Source organism: Arvicanthis niloticus, chromosome 1 (assembly GCF_011762505.2).
Source record: "Arvicanthis niloticus isolate mArvNil1 chromosome 1, mArvNil1.pat.X, whole genome shotgun sequence".
NCBI lineage: Eukaryota > Metazoa > Chordata > Mammalia > Rodentia > Muridae > Arvicanthis > Arvicanthis niloticus.
In genome coordinates, this window is record NC_047658.1 from 73,553,556 (window position 1) to 73,573,820 (window position 20,265).

Below are 20,265 nucleotides of genomic sequence, written 5' to 3' on the forward strand. Positions count from 1 at the left end.
TTGAACTTTGAGGGTTGGACCTGAGAAAATGAAACCACAGAACTACCAACCAATGGGGTGGAGCCACATCATTAACTGGGGTTTTATCACCAGAGTGAGTCAGTCACCTTGGATCAGGTCTGTCTTCCAGGAGCTTGGGACATTTTTCAGAGCTACAGGAACTTGTTATGTCACTTGTTGAGACTCATGATACACTCAACCAAAAAGTTCCTGACCCTCTGGAAATCTGCAAGTGATGGAAAGAAAGACATCTCCATGGTTTCTCCTTCACCTGAGCTCCTGGCTGAGTGTTGCCTTTATGGCAGGTGTGGCCCAAAGGGATGGATAAACAAGGCTAGGGACAGAAAGGTACAGAGTTCCTTTTGGTTAGAGCTGGACTCTTTCAGGACAAGAACAGGAAGGAAGTTGTAGTTCAGGGAAGTTGCCACAAAGCAAGAATTCCCATCCAGCAGGGACAGGATGGGGAGGAGTCAAGTGTAGAGCCAGGTAAAAACACCTCACCACACTCCCAGCAGATAGAGTTGTGAGCTGCAGAGGGCTCTCCAGCTTCCCCGTGGGCTCCTCAAGATTATGTACTCTGTGGTTGAACAGACTTAGTCTTTTTACAGTGATGATATAATCCACTGATTCATTGCCTCCCTTCCAGGAGTCCCTCACCAGAATGTCTCACAAGGTCTCATTTGATTTAGGATTTGTATTAAAGACCTGTAATATTGATGCAACATTCCCTGAGTAGAAGTTGAAAATCTGTGGGGCTGTGAATGGGCTTCTCTAGGCCTAGTATTCGCATAGTATTATGGAGCCCAGTGGTGGATTCTTACCATTGTAGAAAACCAAGTAGGGTGGCCCCTGCATGTAGTCTATCTTAGTTACTCTTCTACTTCTGTTATAAACACCATCACTGGGACAAGTTATAAGGAGAGTGTGTGATTGGGGCTCACAGTTCCAGTGTGTTAGAGTTCATGACCACCACACTGGGGAGCATGGCAGCAGGCAGGGAGACATGGTGCTAGAGCAGGAAGAAAGAAGTCACAACTTGAGACACAAACTTGACACAAACCTGAGGCAGAGAGCGAATGGAGGTTGTGGTCGGAATCTACTATGTGATGAAAGCTGGCACTCCTGCCATACCTTCTCTAATAATGTCATATTTCTAATCTTTCCTGAACAGTGTCCTGCTAACTGGGAACCAAGTATTTAAAGATGTTAGCCTCTGGGGCCATTCTTATTCAAACCATCACAGAATCCCACTGATTTGCAGCTGGCTGCATGAGGATCAGGAGCTCAAAGGCCAACTTCAGCTGTGGTGACTGACATCAGGACAGCTTGAAAAACATACAAAACTTTCCAAAGTGAAAAGAAAAGGAGAAAGAAAGTAAGGAAGGAAGAAAGAAAGAAAGAAAGAAAGAGAGAGAGAAAGAAAGGGAGAAAGAAAGAAGGAGTTAAGAAAGAAATTTAGTTGAGTGAGGGAATGATAGAGAAGCCTGTACAGTCACCATGACCTCTCATTCCCACTCCTGTTGCCTCTCTCATTATTTCCTTACATTCTCAGGTCTACTGAAATATGTATGACACGATGAGTGACAGTAGATATGACCCAGTAGTTTGAATTTATTTCACATATCTGTTGTCTTTTCCTCCTTCTCCTCTTCTTTCTTTGAAATATACTCTCAACGTGTACACCAGCCTGACCCTAACTGAAATCTAGTTCCCTCAGCCTCCCTAGTGCTGGGATTATGGACTTTTGATGTTATTGTTTAGTTTGGTCTTTGACTTTCAGGGATTGAAACCCAGGCCTTGTGGATGCTGTGCTAATTCTCCGTCCCTAGCCATACCCCTACCTAAATTTTACATCTTGTTGAGGTCATGAGCTTTTACTGTTGTTCTTGCTTTGGACACAACTATTGACAATGTTAGGATGTTCCTACCTTCTGAATTGTTAATCATTATGTAAAACTTTTTTACAATTTGTTTTTTAGGCAGGATTTAGTCTATATTTAGGCTTGGGCTGCAAGTAACTAAGTGTTCAGGATGGTCTCCAATTCCAGGCAATACTCTTTCCTAGCACTGCCTGATGTTTGACTGTGGTTCTTTGATTCTTTTTCCATCAGCTGCTGGAAGAAGCCTCTCAGGACACAGTTATGCTGGGCTCCTTTCTACAAGGATAGTAGAGTATCACTAATAGTGTCAGAGGTTGGCTTTTTCACAGAGGATGAATGTAGTGGGTTTGGCCTAATGCTGCTTATTTTTTAATGTTAATTTGGGTCCCTCAAAACTGTTTGCACAAGATAGTCTGCACATAAGACACTGAGGGACCCTGACCCCAGTCAATTCTGATTGGTAAAAATGCCAGCAGCCAATAGCTGGGAGAAGAGACATAGGCAGGGGTTAAGTTTCCTCGGCTTGGGATCATAAGAAGAGTCTACAAGATTATATATATATATATATATATATATATATATATATATATATATATATGGAGAGAGAGAGAGAGAGAGAGAGAGAGAGAGAGAGAGAGAGAGAGAGAGAGACTCTGTGCCTTAGAAGAGTATGCAGGAGAGAGACAAGAGCCATGGGGTAGAGAAGCAAGGAGAGCACCCTGGGCTCTGTGCCAAGAGAACATGGCCTAGAAGATTGACTAGTTGGAGTTAAAAGCAGCCAAGATGGCACATAGAAATTAGTAAGTACTAGTTTTGGAGTTATCAGTATTACATAGTCTCTAACAGCATGGAGGGTAGGCACAGGATTTATTAAAATATTCCTACTACAGATGGGTCTCAAGTTAGAGTAGTTACTAGTTGCCTTTTCCCTCAATCTCTGCTTCCTCTTCATCTCTGTGCATCTTGTATGCAGGACAGATTTTGGGTTGAATGTGTTTTGGTTGGGTTGATGTCACCCTCTCTCCAGTAGAAATCCCATCTGGCTACAGGAGGAGACCACTTCAGTCTCCACATCCTTAGCTAGTAGGAGTCTCAGCAAGGGTCACCCCAGAACCTCCCCTACCCTAGGTGTCCAGCTCCTCCCAGAGATGCCTCCCCCATTGATTGGCATTCTCCCTCGTAAGCCCCTCCAACAACCATTCTCCCCATACCAGATCCCCATCCCCATCCCAGATCCACTCCTCACACCCTGTTCCTGTTTGTTCCCTCCCTCCATCCACCTCAGATGAGTATTTTGTTTTCCCTTCAGAGTGAGATTCCTCCATCCTGTTAGGCCTTGCTTCTTGATGAGTTTCTTTGGGTGTGTGAATTGTAATATGGTTATCCTGTACTTTATGACACATGCGTGCTTATAAGTGAGTACATACTACGTATGTATCTCTGCATTTGGGTTTGGGTATTATCATTCTTCTTTTAAATTAATTATTTTATTTATTTACATTTCAGATGTCCCCATCATGGTCTCCCCTCCTCAAACACCCCTCACCATCATCCTCCCCTTTGCCTCTGAAAAGGTGCTCCTCCACCCATGGCACCAAGCATCTCCCTTTCCACTGAAGTCAGATAAGGCAGTCCTCTGCTATATATGTGGTGGGAGCCATGGACCTCACCATGTTGGGTGGTGGTTTAGTCCCTAGGAGCTCTGTTGGGTCTGGTTAGTTGATATTGTTGTTTTTCCTGTGGGATTGTAGTCCCTTCAGCTCCTTGTCCTTCCCCTAACTTTTCCATTGGAGTCCCTGGACTCAGTCAAGTGGTTGGCTGTGAGTATCTGCATTTATGTTAGTCAGATGCTGGCAGAGCCTCTCAGAGGATAGTCATACCAGGCTCCTGTCTGAAAGCACATCTGAATATCAGAAATAGTGTCTGTGGATAGGATGGATCCCAAGGTGGGGCAGTCTCTGGATGGACTTTCCTTCAGTCTCTGCTCCAATTTTTGTCCCCATGTTTCTTTTAGACAGGGACAATTCTGAGTTAAAAATTTTGAGATGGGTGGGTGGCCCCATCTCTCCAGTGGGACACATGTCTATCTACTGGAGGTGGTCTCTTCATTCTCTTCATTCTCCCCAGTGTTGGATATTTCGGCTAATGTCATCCCCACAGGGTCCTGAGAGCCTCTGGCATTACTGGCATCTGGAACTTTCTTGTGTTTCTCCCCGTTTCCCACCCCCACTGCTACTTATCTCTATTCATTCTCCTGGCCCTCTAGACTTCTCTCCTGTCTCTTCCCATACCTGGTCTCACTCCTTTCCCCCCTCCCCTCTTCCACCCAGCCCCTCCTTCCCTCTGCCTCCTGTGATCATTTGTCCCCCTTTTATGTAGGATTGTACCCCCCCACACTTTGACCTTCCTTCTTATTAAGCATCTTCTTGTCTTTGTGTTGTATTGTGGGTATCATGAGTTTTGTGCTAATATCCACTTATCAGTGAGTACATAATATGGTATCCAATTATCAGTGAGTACATACTATGTTTGTCCTTTTGGGTCTGGGTTTCCTCACTCAGGATAGTTTCTAGTTCCATCCATTTGCCTGCGAATTTCATGAAGTCATTGTTTTAAATAGCCAAGTTGGATTACTGTATATTGCTTTGATTATGTTTAGGTATGTGCCTTGAATTTCTGATCTTTTCAAGGCTTTTAACATAAAGGAGTATTGTATTTTTCACAGGCTTTTTCAGCGTCTAAGGAAATGATCATGTGATTTTTTTTCTTTGAGTGTGTTTATATAGTAGATTACGTTGATGGATTTTTGTATATTGAACCATCCCTCCATCCCTAGGATGAAGTCCACTTGATCTCGGTGAATGATGGTTTTGATGTGTTCTTGAGAGAATTTTGAGAGAATTTTTGCATTGACATTCATAACCAAGATTGGTCTGAAGTTATTTTTCTTTGTTTGGTCTTTGTGCTTTAGATATCAGTGTAATTGTAGTTTCATAGAATGTATTAGGCAGTGTTCCTTCTGTTCCTATTTTGTTGAATAGTTTGTGAAGTATTGATATTAGGTGTGCTTTAAAACCATCTGGCCTTGGGCATTTTTTTTTTTTTTTTGATTGGGAGAATTTAATGACTGCTTCTATTTCCTTAGGAATTTTGGGACTGTCTAGATACTTTGTCTGGTCCTAATTTAACTTTGGTACCTAGTATCTGTCGAGAAATTCGGTCATTTCATCTAGATTTTCCAGTTTTGCTGAGTGTAGGCTTTTGTAGTAGGATCTGATGATTTTTTTGACTTTCTCAGTTTCACTTCAGATTTTATTAATTTGGATGCTGTCTCTGTGACCTTTAGTTAGAACCAGCTCTTAGTTTTATTCATTCTTTCCACAGTTCTCTTTGTTTCTAATTGGTTGATTTCAGCCCTAACTTTGATGGTTTCCTGCCATCTACTTCTCTTGGGTGTGTTTGCTTCTTTTTGTTCTAGAGCTTTCAGGTGTGCTGTTAAATTGTTAGTGTAGGATCTCTCCAATTTTTTTTTTTTATGAGGGCACATAGGGCCATAAATTTTTCTCTTAGCACTGCTTTCATTGTGCCCCATAAATTTGAGTATGCTGTGCCTTCATTTTACAGTGTTTAGTGTAAGTTGCATTGATTGTACACCTTCTAGTTTTGTTTGTGTTTTGAAATTCGGCATGTCAGTTACAGAGGTCTATCAACCAACTTTTGTTTTAGTGCCCTGAGTATCACAGAACCTTGATATTCTAAAAATAGCTTGCAAGTACTGAAAGAAATGAGTCAGGCTTTAAGCAGAAGTGAGAGGGTAGTGGGTTTGATTATTGCTGGTATAACAGCTTTAATTATATTAATTGCTAGCACCACTGCTTCTGCAATTGCTGTGACACAAAAATTTAAGGCAGCTACTTTTGTTAATCATTTAGCAAAAAAATGTTACTAATATGTTGAATATACAAGAGGATTTAGATAGGCATTTGGAAGAGTGGATTGATGCTTTTTATTCTTTTCAAATTATTGGAAGGAGGTTCAGAATTTAAGGGGAAGGAGCCATCTTGAGTGTCATGCCAAATACCATTGGATTCATGTTAGTTCTAAAATTTACAATGGTAGTCATTATAATTAGGTGTTCTCAGTCTTAAAACAAATCATGTTGACAGTTTTGAATGGGCTGCTGCATGCTTTACCAGCATGTGATGCTAGAATCTGGATTGTGCTTGCTTTCCTGTATGTGCTCCCCTTGCTTCTCTCACAAAGACAGGCACTCTAAGGGGACTGAGTCCTCAGCAGCTGCCTTGCAGGAGCCACATTAATCTAAATGAGGTTCCATTTAGAAATGAGAAGGTGCATTGTCCTGTGTCCTGGCTGCTCTGAGTCTTTCCTGGACATCAAAGAGCCTAGCTGCAGGCTCCTGCTAAAAGGCAGAAGAGTCTTGCTCTTCTGTCACAGGGCCCCTGGTGCCCTGCCAGGATGCCTACATTCAATTTTCACTTGTGCTGTGAACCACAATACATGCTATGTCTTCTCCCTGTCTGTCTGTTTATGTCAATATGAGTCTTTAAATAAACTCCTTTTCCTCAGTAATCTCTTACTATGTCCTCTTGAACCACAAACTTCATTCAAAGCTTAGCACATTCCTCTTTAAAAGCAAAGCAAAGCAAAGCAAAGCAAAGCAAAGCAAAGCAAAGCAAAGCAAAGCAAAGCAAAGCAAAGCAAAGTGTCTGTAACTGAGCTGGTCTCAGATGCACAGAAATCTTCCTATCTCTGCTCCATGAGTGCTGGGATTGTATCACAACCACCATGGCAGATTTGAATGATACTTTATTATGGCCACATCAAAAGGGAGACAAAACTTAACAAATACCATATCAGATACCACTTACATGGTAGAAACAATATAAGTTCCAAGACATTTTATTGTTTACATTTCACAACCCAACCGAGGCTGAAGTTATTGGTATGCTTCAATCTCACTTTGAAGGGGGAACAAAATAATCATAGAAGGCAGTGGGAGGGAGGAACCTGGATGGGAGAGGGGAGGGAGAGGGAAAAGGGGTGCAGGATCAGGTATGGAAGAAACAGCAGAGAAGCCCAGAGGGCCAGGAGAATGAATAGAAATATGCAGCCGATGTGGGTGGAGGCTGTGGGGGAAACCTCTAGAAAGCTCCAAAAACCTAGAATGTGAAAGGCATCTAGGACTCTATGGGTGTGATATTATGGCTAAGGAAGGAAATTTTGAAAATGCTTAACACTGGGGAGATGAAACCTGAAGAAACCACTTCTAGTAGGTAGACTGAATCCCCAGGGGGGCAAAAATTCGAAAATTTTGACCCAGAATTGCTCCTGTCTAAAAGAAATGCAGAGACAACAATGAAGCATAAAAAAAGGGCCATCCAGTGACTGGCCCAACTTGGGATCCATCTCATGGGTGGGTAATAAACCATAACATTATTACTGATGCTATGTTGTGCTTGCAGACAGGAGCCTAGGATCGCTGTCCTCTGAGAGATTCTACCAGCAGCCCACTGAGACACATGCAGACCCTTACAGCCAACCATTCCTGTTGAGGACCTCTATGGAAGAGTTAGGGGAAGGATTGAAGGAGCTGAAGGGGATAGCAAACCCATAGGAAGACCAACAGTGTCAACTAACCCAGACACCTGAGATTTCCCAGAGACTAAGCCACCAACCAAAGAGCATACAGGTGCTTGTCCATGGCCCTGGCACATATGTAGCAGAGGATTGCCTTGTCTAGCCTTAGTAGAAGTGAATGTGCCTAATCCTGTAGAGACTTGATGCTCCAGGGAAGGGCTAAACTGGGTGTGGGGGTTGGTGGAATGGGGGTAGGTGAGAGTGTTGGGCAGCACCCCCTCAGAAGGCAAGGAGAAGGGGCACAGTGTGAAGCATTCTGGGATGTGGAACCAGGAGGGGAAGCAACATTTGGAATATAAATACATAAAGTACTTAATTTAAAAAAATGGAAAATCATTGAATTTAACTTACTTGTTAGCAAATGTAGCTGAACAAAATACCCTCTCAGAAAATAAGAATAAAACCCTCAAATATTACTAGATATTTATAACATGTTAGAGTAGCCTTGATGACAGTTCCCAGAATCTAACAGCAACACATGAGAAGGGCCAAATCTTACTTCACCCTGCTGCCCACTGCTGCATGCAACACGAGTACAGCACGTCTCCACAGTAATTAGCACAACCACCAACTGCTGAGTGAGCAGTGGATGCATTATGCACATTGTACTTCTTCACTTACTGAAAATCACACAATTCATTTTTTATTTTTGTAGGTGTTTCAGACTATGGGTCCTGCAGCTTGTGTGTGGAGGGTGAGGATTCTCCATTGGAGTTGGCTGCCAACTTCTAGGACTGAGTAAATGAACTCAGTACATCACTCTTGGAGGAAAGGGCTTCTACCCTTGGAGCCTTCTAAAGATCCCAAATTTATTTTTCTACAATGAGGTACAAAATAGGTACACTGTTTACACCAAAGTTGTAACACAAAAACCAAAATGAGACAAATGAAAAAAGCAAACCCAAGCAAACACAGGCTTGAGAGCATGTTTTTCAGGGTTGCACTGCTCTGTGGAGAGTCAGGATTAGAACCTGGATACTCTAAACACATGGTCTTAATGGATATCATTTGAGAGGTTTCCTTCTTAACTCTTTAATTAAACACAAGCATTGTGGTTAAACTGATCTTCTGCTGCGGACCTGTTCCTTAGCAAGAGACTCCCATATATAATTTTCTAAACTGCTGGACAAGCTGGAGTAGAACTTTCTTTCATCTTTTGTCAGTGACAGAAAGAATAGGATTGTAGAGACTTGACAGAGCTGAGGCAAGAAGCTCTATGGTGGACCACCTTCTCAGAATGCATGAGGCCTTGGAGTCTATCCCTAGTACCACAAAGGGAAGGTGTGTAGAACTTTGTCCACCTTGGCAGATCTCTCTGCAAGAACTGGGATTTGAAGATCTTAATTAATGAGAGGGGGTGGACTACACTCTAATGCTGCAGACAACTTCACTTCATTTTCACTGTGTTTTTAGACATGAATGTAAAGAAGAAAGCAACAATTTAAGGAAGGTTGTTTGAGTTCAGAAAAAAATAATCATAATAACATGTAAATAATTTCCAGTAAGCACATACCAAATATTAACAGAGCAACCCTTTCCCACAACTTTCTCAGGACAGACAAATTTAAACATGAAGGTCTGCACTATACTCTATATTATATCTGGGAAAGCAGAAAAGCAAGGCACAAGGCCATGTCTAGAATCAGTGTACACTGAGGTCAGCACTCAGTGTATCCTTTCCCAGGAATGGATTCTATAGCTATGTTCTGACATCCAACAAGAGTAAACATGCCTTATAAGTTGAAGGCAAATGTTTGTTCCAGGAGGCACAAAATCATGTCCAAGAATAATCTAAGGAACAAAATGCCCTTGAGGCAATAGGCTCTCTGACTTATTTTCTGTGGTCTTTCTCACAGGTCCCAAGGCATTGTTTGCCATGGGTCATTCTTTTGACTGCGTTCCTACAGAGATTCAAGAGGGTGGCCCGCATACTGTCATTGGCTCTGAACATTCCATAGGATTAAAATATGGATAGACTGTATGAGGGAAGAAAGGGTCATAGAACCTATAGATGAGAGCTCCAAAGTTAGAAACATCATAAAATGAGAGAGTGCAAGCTTCTCGGTCCAGGAAAACTCCAACACGACTGGGAGGACCAGGCAGAGAGAGGGCCAAGACACTGGAATTGTGGGTAACAGAACACTCATCAGAGGCATTGTATACAGACCTATTCTTCATCCCTATAACCCAGTAGCCATATTTAGGCTGATAATTTCCATGTTGTTTAACACTAGAATTATATTTGACTTTGAAGCCCATTTCATTTATAGAATGAAGTCGGGATTGAGCACACAGTCCATCATTTAATCCCAGGAGCCAGGAATTTTTTCTGGATACGTCTACTTCCCAGTAATGTTTTCCTGAGTGGATAGCTGGATATCCCAGGACACCCAAGTTATAGGCTTCAGAAATTTTCAAATTCCTTTTATAGTAACTTGTATGTTATATTTGTTTTGTTTCTTTGTTAATGGCAATGACTGCATGGTTGTTTGCATGTAGAGTCACATGAACTGCAGAAAAATGAGACACATGAAGTTTTGAGTCAGATGAAATAAAGGGTACTGCTTATTTGTAACTTAAGGAACAGAAGCCAAGTGGAAATGTGGAGAAGGACTTAAAGTCAAGGAGAGGCAGAGTGCTGTGCATAGTGAGAAAAGCAACATGAAACTTGAGACTTAACAGAGAAATAAACTCTGGAAGACATTGAGAGGAGAGGGGCTTATGGTGTTGTGGTTTTGCCTTACCCCAGTATCGCCGGCCATCCATGAACCCTGAAATGATGAAAGTTTACAGCAGTAAATACAAGTGAGGGAATCAAACCATTAAAGTCCATCACTTCTCCAGATTAGTGGAAGGTTTGGAAATTGGGATATAGGATGGAATGAGTAATGATTTCCCATCATACACAATGACATCACAGGGACACACTATCTGCTTTCCTGAGTCCCTCTACCCACATTCAGAATCCTTTCTGTCATTCATATGCACCTCAACCACACCTAGAATTGCACAATGAATCACACAATTTAGTTGTTTTTACCTTGACATGTTTCCAGCATGCCTTTCAGATCCTGAAACACATGGAATGTTTTTCTTCTTTTTTTCGGGATAGTTTGTGGCTGTTTCAGTTTCAAGATTTGATTCCTAGGGATAAGGAATTAACCTTCATATCTCAAACGTTTTGACCTTTGACCACTACTGATTTGCTATCACTCTGTCAAATAATTCTTACCACACAATAGGGCTATCGTTTCCTATTGCCTTGATATACCTTCTTACAACAGAATTCACATCCTAGGGAGAGGGAGAAGTCACAGTTAATAGCATGTTCTTCATATTCTTGCAAATCATGGTCACATTCTTACTGGCCTCAGAGCCCAAATCAGAAGAAAATCAAATCAGTCACCCATAGTTCCCCAAGACATGTTATAAATACAGTGTATGACACTTGATTTGTCTTATATGTAAATTAATTAATACATTCTTTCTTTCTTTTTGTTCGTTTGTTTGTTTTTGTTTTTCAAGACAGTGTTTCTCTGTATAGCCTTGGCTGTCCTGGAACTCACTTTGTAGACCAGGCTCTTTCTGTCTTATACTACCAGGCGTTGGAGACTAAAGATGAAGAAACAATAGTTAGAGAACTTATACAGGTTTTGATGTACATCCTGTTAAACACATAAACTCATGCCTCTTTTCATGCTACATATTAGCTATCCAGTCCCTTACAGGCAAATCACATGTATGAGAAGCTAAATTCCAAATTATTTTACTCATTTAAACATTATTTGATATATTATTAATGAGGAAACCAAAAAGACAAAAAGTTTAACACATTCAATACTTAAAACCAACTAATCAGATCTCTCCAAACCCTACCCTCCTCATTCCACCCTTCTGTTTTTCTTTCCTCTCTGCAACTGGCCTGGCAGGAAAGAAGTTGATCTAAAGAGATATGTGTGTTTCTCAATTTTACTATCAAACTATTGAAACAAAGACTCTCAAGAAATTGGAATTTCTCCAGGATCTCATATTCAGAGAAGAAAAACAGCTCTATTCAGAGGAAGAGGTGTTCTCCTCAAAAGATTTCAAACAAATAATTACTTGTCTGACCACCTTAAAGTGTGACACTATGGTCTAGAGCATGATGGGAGTTGATGGACAGGAGCATGCCTTGACTTGGACTACACATCTGTACATATTCCTGGGTCTCTATTTAAACTTTGATCTCACATATTGAACCTGAAGATGCACAGATTATTTTTTAAATCTCTTCCTTCTTTTCAAAATTTGGCCCCCTTTAGTAAATCTTCCTGTGCTTTCCAATATTAACTAGGCTTCTTTATATTGGCTTATTGAGGACAGATATCAAGACTTGACTGGCCGAGTCCTTTGTGATATTAAATAGGTACTGCAATTCACCACTTTCCTAGGTTTGAAACATAACAATATGCGAGAATTCTTAGATGGTTGGGTTCTACTGGATATTGGTAGATATATGTAAAGTTACATTCTTAAAGAACTATAACCTTCTTACTCCCTGAAGTTAAGAATTACCAGTAGCTCCTTGAGTATGGTTGAGCTTCCTAAGCAAGTCTACTTTCATACTAGAATTTGGCTTGCACAGTTCTTGGGTTTGGTGTCAAAACCAATCTTAGTTCACATGTGCTGCTGCTAAGCTGTGTCCAGAAGACAGTGTTTTCCTTGTAGTCATCCATCACATCTGGCTCTTACACTCTTTCTGTCCTTTCTTCTGCAATGATCCCTGGGCCTTTGAATTAGTGGTGCAATATGTATATATATATATATTCTATTTAGGGCTGGACATTCTGCATTCTCTTGCAACTTTTACCTTGAGAGTTGTGAATCTCACTCTGTAACAGAGCTGGTCTGTAGCTCACTATGTAGAGCAGGCTGGCCTTGAACCCACCTAAGATTAAGTTGCATTTGCAGACCTTGAACTTGGATAGAAAGTCTATATTTTCTTTTCATTATTGTGGGCTGCTCATCTATTTTTAAAATTTTCTGTATACTAGAGGCTCTGAAGTTCTGAGATCACAGGCTACCCCATATGGATTTATTTTATATAACATAAATAAACAAAAGTAGATTCCATAGTAAGAAAGATCTCCATTCTTTGTGAGAGAACTACTTATTCTAGATAGAACTGAATTCTGGTGCAAAGGTTTGTTCTCATAAAGAACTCAGTATGTCCATGTCCTCTGAATCATTAGTATAATAGATAAAATAATGGGTCAATTGGAGAACCAATCAACAGAAAAATGGTTAAAATGATATGATCAGCATATATGTTAAAATATTTGGCATTTAAAAGTAAAAAACATTGTCATTTGGTAACTTTTCTGAACACAGAAAATTTGTTCTATGTACCCAGTGGGAAACAGAAAAAAAAAAACAAAACCCACAAAATGATGTTATTGAAATATGTGTCATGTAAACATATTTCATCTCACAACAGTAAATATTAGAATTGAGGTTATCAGGGGCTGGAGGCACAGAAAAATGATCAGCTTCATTATTCAAGAGATAAAATTTCAGAATTATGAAGTGTGTTAGCTGGAGTTGTTATGTTAACTAGCTCACTTTAGATATAGATGCATAATTATATCTATTATGAATGTTTTCAATTTAAAATAACACAATGAAAAAGAAGCCATGAAAGGATTATGAAAAAGTTCTAGAACCAGCAAGGTCTGTAAGATGATAACTCAGATGAAAGGGACATTCCTACAGGGATATTCATCGCCAGACTATGACTTTGAAATAAATTATTCAAAAATGTGATAGAGATCAAATACTACAAACTTTATACCTCCATAGGTAAAGAAGTCTCCTTTCTTATCAGTAATTGGGAGACAGAGTCAGGAAACATTTCCGAGTTCTTGGATGGTACCCCAAACAACATTGTCCTGGTCCACTAGAATCAGAGGCAGTGAGGGTAAATGTCTCAAATCATCAGAGGGAGAAACAAACTCTATTAATTTTAAATTCCGGTGAAGTGATTAACTTGACAGTTGAAATGTGCTTCACATATACTCAGCAATAGAGCAAGGTAATAATATCCATGATGTAAGAGATCTTCTTTCCAAGAGTTAGCTTTAGTGCTGATAAGTTATTGATAAACCAATAAAATACAATTTCCCCTTGGCAATCATGCATGCAGCAGTTCCTCCTGCCTCTGAAACTGATTCAGCAAAGACTACAAGAAGAGCTCCCTGTCATCACCAGGAAGAACACAGCAGCAGAGAGGGAGGGCAATGGCTTCCATGTCCCCTGACTCCCAGACACTGAGATCTCATGTAGTCTTACCTGCAGCATTTCCATGGTTGAGAGCTCCAACTGATGTTTTACATCTAAGATGAGGTCTCTCACCCACTGCCTCTGCTGCTCCAGCTTATTTTTAGACTCTTCCAGCCTTTTCATGACCTCTTCCCTCTCTTTCATCAGCTCCTGCAGCTCCTCATTCTCCTTGGAGTCCAGGAGGTCTCTCAGTCCTTTAAGCCCCATCTGAACATTGTCTATATCACTCTGTATTTGGTTCTTCAGGGGTAAGAAAAGAGAGAGAAATTCGGGATGATTAAATGGGACCAGGAGATAGAGAAATACTGCTCTGGGTGCGGAGCTTTCACAGTGACTTGGGCTTAGAAAAAGGAAGGGATTCTTAGGGAAGCATTTGTCTCCTTTCAATGTCTGTTCACAACATTTAAAAACAAAATGTAAGGTCACCTCTACCAAAACCACCTTAGCCTAAGTGGGATGTGGCCCTTTTTTTACTTGGATGCCCAAGATACTTGGGTCTGCCTATATATTCCTCATACTACCTCTGAACCCCTGAGGAAGCTGTATCTCAAGAATAGAACTGTGGCCCATTCCTAAGCATCTTTCCCAAAATTCTGAGTTTCAGAAGGCACTGCAGGAGTAGGACCCAGCAGCCATTCTGACCAAACACTCTCTGTGGTGCCAGCTTCTAACAAAGCCCAGCTCAGTTGTGATCCACTGATTCTGCATCTCCAGCTCTGGGGGAACCAGTAGGGAGGAGTAATCAAGGCCTCTTGGCCTCATCAACTGCTGGGAAGATAATAATACCCCAGGAGCTTCTTGACCAGGTCCCTCCCAGATATCAGGCTGATGCCCTTAGGAAAGATCCCCACTTGCCTCCCAGTCAGCTCTCTGCTGTTGAAGGTCATCCTGCCATTCATCACATCTTTTCTCATTTTCCATCAGTGTCTGCAGAGCTGCCTGCAGCTCCCTCTGTGAGAAAGGAATTGTAGCAGAGTCATCATTAAACAACATTTTTTTTTTTTTTTTTTTTTTTTACATATATGACTGCTCTACTTTCTTGGTTGCCTGCATGACAGAAAAGGGCATCAGATCTCATAACAGATGGTTGTGAGCCACCATGTGTTCGCTAGGAATTGAAATTTGGACCTCTGAGAGAGCAGCCAGTACTCTTAACTGCGGAACCATCTCTCTAGCCACACACAATATATGCTGAGTATTGTTTCCCCAAAACCTCTCCCCCCATCCAAATTCACATCCTTTCTCTCTCTTGTTAGGAAACCAAGAGGCATGTAAGGAACAATAACAGAGTAAAAAAAAGTACATATGAAAAATAAAAATAAAAATAAAAATGACTAAAGACATTAGAATATGACAAAATGAAGAAACCATAAAAAGTGCTAAATAAAAAACACAAGAAGAGCACAAAGACACAGAGATACACAATTTCCCACCTCATGGAAATCTCATGAAAAACTAGTGCTTTATATATCAAAGATTTAACACATTAAATATATAAGCAAAGAACCTATGAGGTTGCTGGGCTTGGGACTTTCCTTTAGAATGGTTTATTTCCCAGTTTGACTCCTATGAGAAGAATTAATGTTTTGTTTCAAGTAGCCTTCAGTTACAGATTACTTGTAGGTTTAGGATGTGGGCATGGGTTCAGCTGTTCTTCCAGCTCTAGGACCCCATCTGGTGCAGCCTCTTTCAGGCCCTGTGCATGCTTCCAAAGTCTCTGTGAGTTAATGCTTCAGCTCAAAAACAAACATCAACACATAGAAAACATCTAACACATAATTTGCTGCTCTGCTTTTCATTGTGGACATCTTTTCTCTCTTCTCCGATGTTTCAGCTGCCACATGCACATTCTCTTCACTGCTGTGTGTCACGTGTTTATTAACACCATTGTTGAAAGTCACTAGACAGCATGTTAGGTCCTTTGAAGGAATTGTTTTGTTTTGTTTTGTTTTTCAAGACAGGGTTTCTCTGTGTAGCCCTGGCTGTCCTGGAACTCACTCTGTAGACAAGACTGGCCCTTTGAATGTATCTGACATTAACATTGAAAGGATATAAACACAGAATAACTCAGCAGATGTTCTGCTGATTTGGCTTTCTTGGATATTAACTCAGTTTAAAGAAACAATTCAAAATATTTGTTTTCTATCCTAGTAATTGTATTCCAGGCAGATTCTCTTATGATTTGGTGGAATAAATCACCATATGTTTTTGGACTCAAAGTGTTAAAAAAGAGTGGAATGACATATCAGATTTTAATTCTATGATGAACAGATTAATACCCTGCGAAACAAACTGGAGCTTTCCTGTTTATTACTGTTTTCTGCTTTGATTAATGTATCCTACTGCTCCTTACCTTGTACTCATGGTCCACTTCTTCAATGAGAGCTGTCTGGTGACCACGGTGCTCCCGAGATCTCTCACAAACCCAGCAGATGGCCATCGTGTCCTCCTTACAGAAGAGCTGGAGTTTCTCTCCATGGTGTGCACAGACATTCACCTTCTGCTTCTCCTCCGGGATGGACTTGAACCCCTGGAGCCTCTCAACTATCTTGGCCATTCGTAGATTAGGCCTCAGATTCCCAAAGTCGTAATGAACTTGGCACACAGGGCAGCTGCCCTCCATTTTTGTGCCTCTGCTGGACTCATAGTTCAGTGTGATACAGGCTCGGCAGAAGCTATGGTCACAACCAGTGCTCACAGGTTCCTTCAGGAGCTCCAGACAGAGAGGACAAGTAACCTCCTTCTTTATTATTGCCAGAGCTGATGAGGCCATCATTGCTGTGATCCTTTGTCTGTCTAGGTTCCTTCTTGATAGGGATGCTGAAAAAGACCATGTAAGAAGTGGAAAGCAGAATGCACACTTTGTAGAGATCCAGGAAGGACCAAAATGAGTAGGGAAAAAAAAAAAAAAAAAAAAAAGGAAGAAATATAGAAGAATATTTAGTGACATAACAAATAACATTTTCTTATACTACTAGGTGCTCTATTCCTTGGTCATTCCAAATAACAAATTTGCCACAGGATTGTTAATTCCCTTTCAGTAGAGCAGAGAGAAAGTGTAACAACTTTATGTAACCTCTTTTCTATCCTTTTCTTTCATTTCCCAGGCACCATTTTCAGTGTCAAAAGCAGCAAACCTCTCATGTCTCTGGTCACTGTACTTTTCTCAGCACAAGGTGATGTTATTCACTCTGATCCTCTCTTTACAAGTTTCTCACTAGAAAGAGCAAGTGCTTACCTGCAGTGCATATAGTCCTATCTCCTGATTCATATATGCAATGAATTCTCTGATTGCCATCTAATAAAAGACTACTTTTGTATTTGTTCACATGGTTAAGTTATTCCCTGTACTAGATGTATTGAGATGCTCATTCAGAAGGGTCATTTGTCTTTAATACATTGAAAATGTATGAAAATCATTCCTCTGGAGACTTTTTCTTTACATGAGCCAGTTCTAATCCATAGAAGTAACCAAGAAAAATACTGATAGCCAGAACAATGTATGTGAGGAATTATGCCCCCCCCTACTAGGGGTTATGTGAACCTTGTGTTTGTCAATGTTAAGATTACATCTTGGTCTAGAAATTAGCCAAAAACATTGATGAGAAACTCTAGGTATGTGTGCCAGCATGATTCTGAGTTCAAAACCACATAAAAAATTATAGTTCCAAGTATACAGAGTTCTCCCCAATAATATGTAATATTAGTTTAGCATGAAAAAACCAATAGACTAGCCACATTACATGGTTACCAGATGAGGCTGATTGTCCAGGCATGTTAGGCAGGTGGGTCTCTGTGAATTCAAGGCCAGCCTGGAGTATATAGAGTGAGTTTCAGGGCTCCTATGTCTAGACATAGAAACCTTGTGTTACCCCCAATCCCCACAAAGAAACTCTTATCATAAATTACATGAGAGGCATTTGAAAATACACATCATTTTCTAGTAATAAAATTTCTAAAATTGTCTAGAAATAGGCATCAAATTTTGTATTTTAAATCCATACATGTGAATCCTACTGCTAACCTCATAAAAATTTAAGACAATGGAAAGTTTGTTTTGTTTTTCTTTTCAAAATTGTGTAGAAAACAAGGATTTTTTTGTCACTTCTATTCATCACAGCAAGGCAAGTACTTGGAAGAAATGTAGATTGAAAAGCTGAAGAAAATATTAGGCATGCAAATAAGAACTATTTTACAAATGATAGAACAGCCAATGAGCTCAGTAAGGAGGCAAGATATGATGTTCAGTATAGAAATGTCTCAAACAGTAAAGGACCTGACAAGGAAATTAAGATAAGCCTGGTGGTTCATGCCTCTAAAACCAGTTTCTTTGGATGCTGAGGGCAGAGAATGTCTAATTCAAGGATATTATGATACTATAGCAAAACAGTGTTACATTTAAAACACAAAGAAAAGGCTGGAGTGATCTCCAAGTACTAAGAGAATTGTTTACTCTTACAGAGATTTTTGTTTCCATTCCCAACCCTCACATAGCTCTCACAGCCCCTGAAACTTCAGTTTTCCTGGATCTGACATCCAGTTCTGGCCTCTCCTGGCATATTGTGCATATGGTGCAGAGACATGCATGCAGGCATACACACACACACATACACACACACACACACACACACACATACATACACACACACACACACACAGAAAAAAAATAAATGAGTAAATAATTTTAGTAAAAGAAAAAGATGAGGAATCATATTCATGGAAGTATTAAAATTTAAAAAAATGTATTAGGAAAAATAATTATTGCAAGATGAAATATCTGCCCACAAAACCATAAAAATATTGAAAAAAATCTAATACGGTACAATTTCATATAAGGATTCTTGTACTTATATGTTCAAACATTGTTAAATAGTCTATATGCTCATCAAGGGAGATTGATCATCAGTTTAGGGCACTGGTTGCTCTCCCAAAATACCTTGATTCCCTTCTCAGCACCTGGAGGTGATTTGCAACTGTTTGTAACTCCAATTCCAGGGTACCTAACAACCCCTACTGGTATCTGTGGGCATAAGGCATTCAAGTGGCCAACAGACACATATCCAGCTAAGATACCGATTCACATAAAATAGCATTAAAACAAAGTGAATAAATGAGTCAAGAGCTGAGTAATTCATTTCAAACCTTTCAAGGAGATAAAGAATTACATAGTCCAAGAAGATTATTAGCTAAAGCTGAGAAACGAATTGGCTCTGATAGAAAAGTAACTACAAAATGCCCATATGGACTGCATTGATCAACAGAGGGCTTGGATTTTAGTGGTCTTGCCTTCTAGTCATTCTTCTACCAGAATTCTGATGCAGAGAGAAGATTATATCTTGGAATGGATATTCAAATGACAGAAAGAGAGTAAAAATTAAAGACATTTATAGAAATGTTTTTGAACTGAGTCTAATAGAAAAAATGAGACTTTATCAATTAGCTGGAATAAATCCCTCAAGATTGTGGTACCTTCACTACTGCTGAGATTGTCTCATTATGGGCAGAAAATAAACATTGGCAGAGAGCGTATAGTAATTTCTTTTGGGAGAAATTGACAGCAAGTACCTAAAAGGCAACCAATTTCAGTTTATAGACAGTGTTAATTGTATTCTCCTCTGTATAACAAAAGGGACACCAATTCCTGGTGCTCTTATATTTAATACATATGCAAATAAATTGTGAAGGGCAGGCTATACATCAGGTAGTTGAGAGTCCTTATAAACAGTTAAAATATTAGAGTTATATGCAATTCTTACGGTGTTACTAGATTTTCAAGAATCTCTTAATACAGTAACTAATTCTCAATCTGCAGAAAGAGTTGTTTTGTGTATAGAAACTGTTGAACTTATTTAGGGTGATTCCAAATTTCCTGTATATTCAACTACAAGAAGTGATCAGAAATAAAAATCATCAATTAAATTGAATACATATCAGATACTATACAGGTCTACCAGTCTCTCTAGCACAAGGTGATAATGAAATCAATCAGCTATTGATAGAAAATACGCTACAGGATTCAGAATTTTATTAAAAAACAAAACAAAACAAAACCAGCATGTTAACAGCAAAGGTGCAAAAAATTTTTTTCTATTATTTGGCAATAAGCCAAAGACATTGTACAGACATTTCATACTTTTTCTATGTATAACCAAACTCCTTTATCTACAGGAAGTAAAGTTTTTTGTTACAGTACAGTGTATGTATATCTGAACTCTTGTATAGGTATTGTGTTTCTGCAACTCATTTAAAAATACAAGGTTGAGTCCCGTCCTTTCAGTAACTGTCATCTCAAACTGTTAGGAATGATTGAGAAATGCAAGTTAGTGGTGAGACAATCAATTTCATAGTCATTCCAGATCCTAGTCTGAATTATTACAGAACTATACATCCTGGGTTAAACAGATAATAA

General features: G+C 39.8%; 1 pseudogene across 1 annotated transcript; it reads right to left on the reverse strand.

The window, feature by feature from the left end:
• Window positions 1-8,491: 8,491 nt before the first annotated feature.
• Window positions 8,492-16,632, reverse strand: LOC117724471 (tripartite motif-containing protein 30A-like; annotated as a pseudogene). Its single transcript, XR_013104575.1, has 7 exons — window positions 16,210-16,632; window positions 14,712-14,807; window positions 13,866-14,096; window positions 10,771-10,832; window positions 10,579-10,682; window positions 10,283-10,309; window positions 8,492-10,048 (listed from the first exon to the last, which is right to left on the reverse strand). The product of XR_013104575.1 is annotated as a tripartite motif-containing protein 30A-like (transcript).
• Window positions 16,633-20,265: the final 3,633 nt, after the last annotated feature.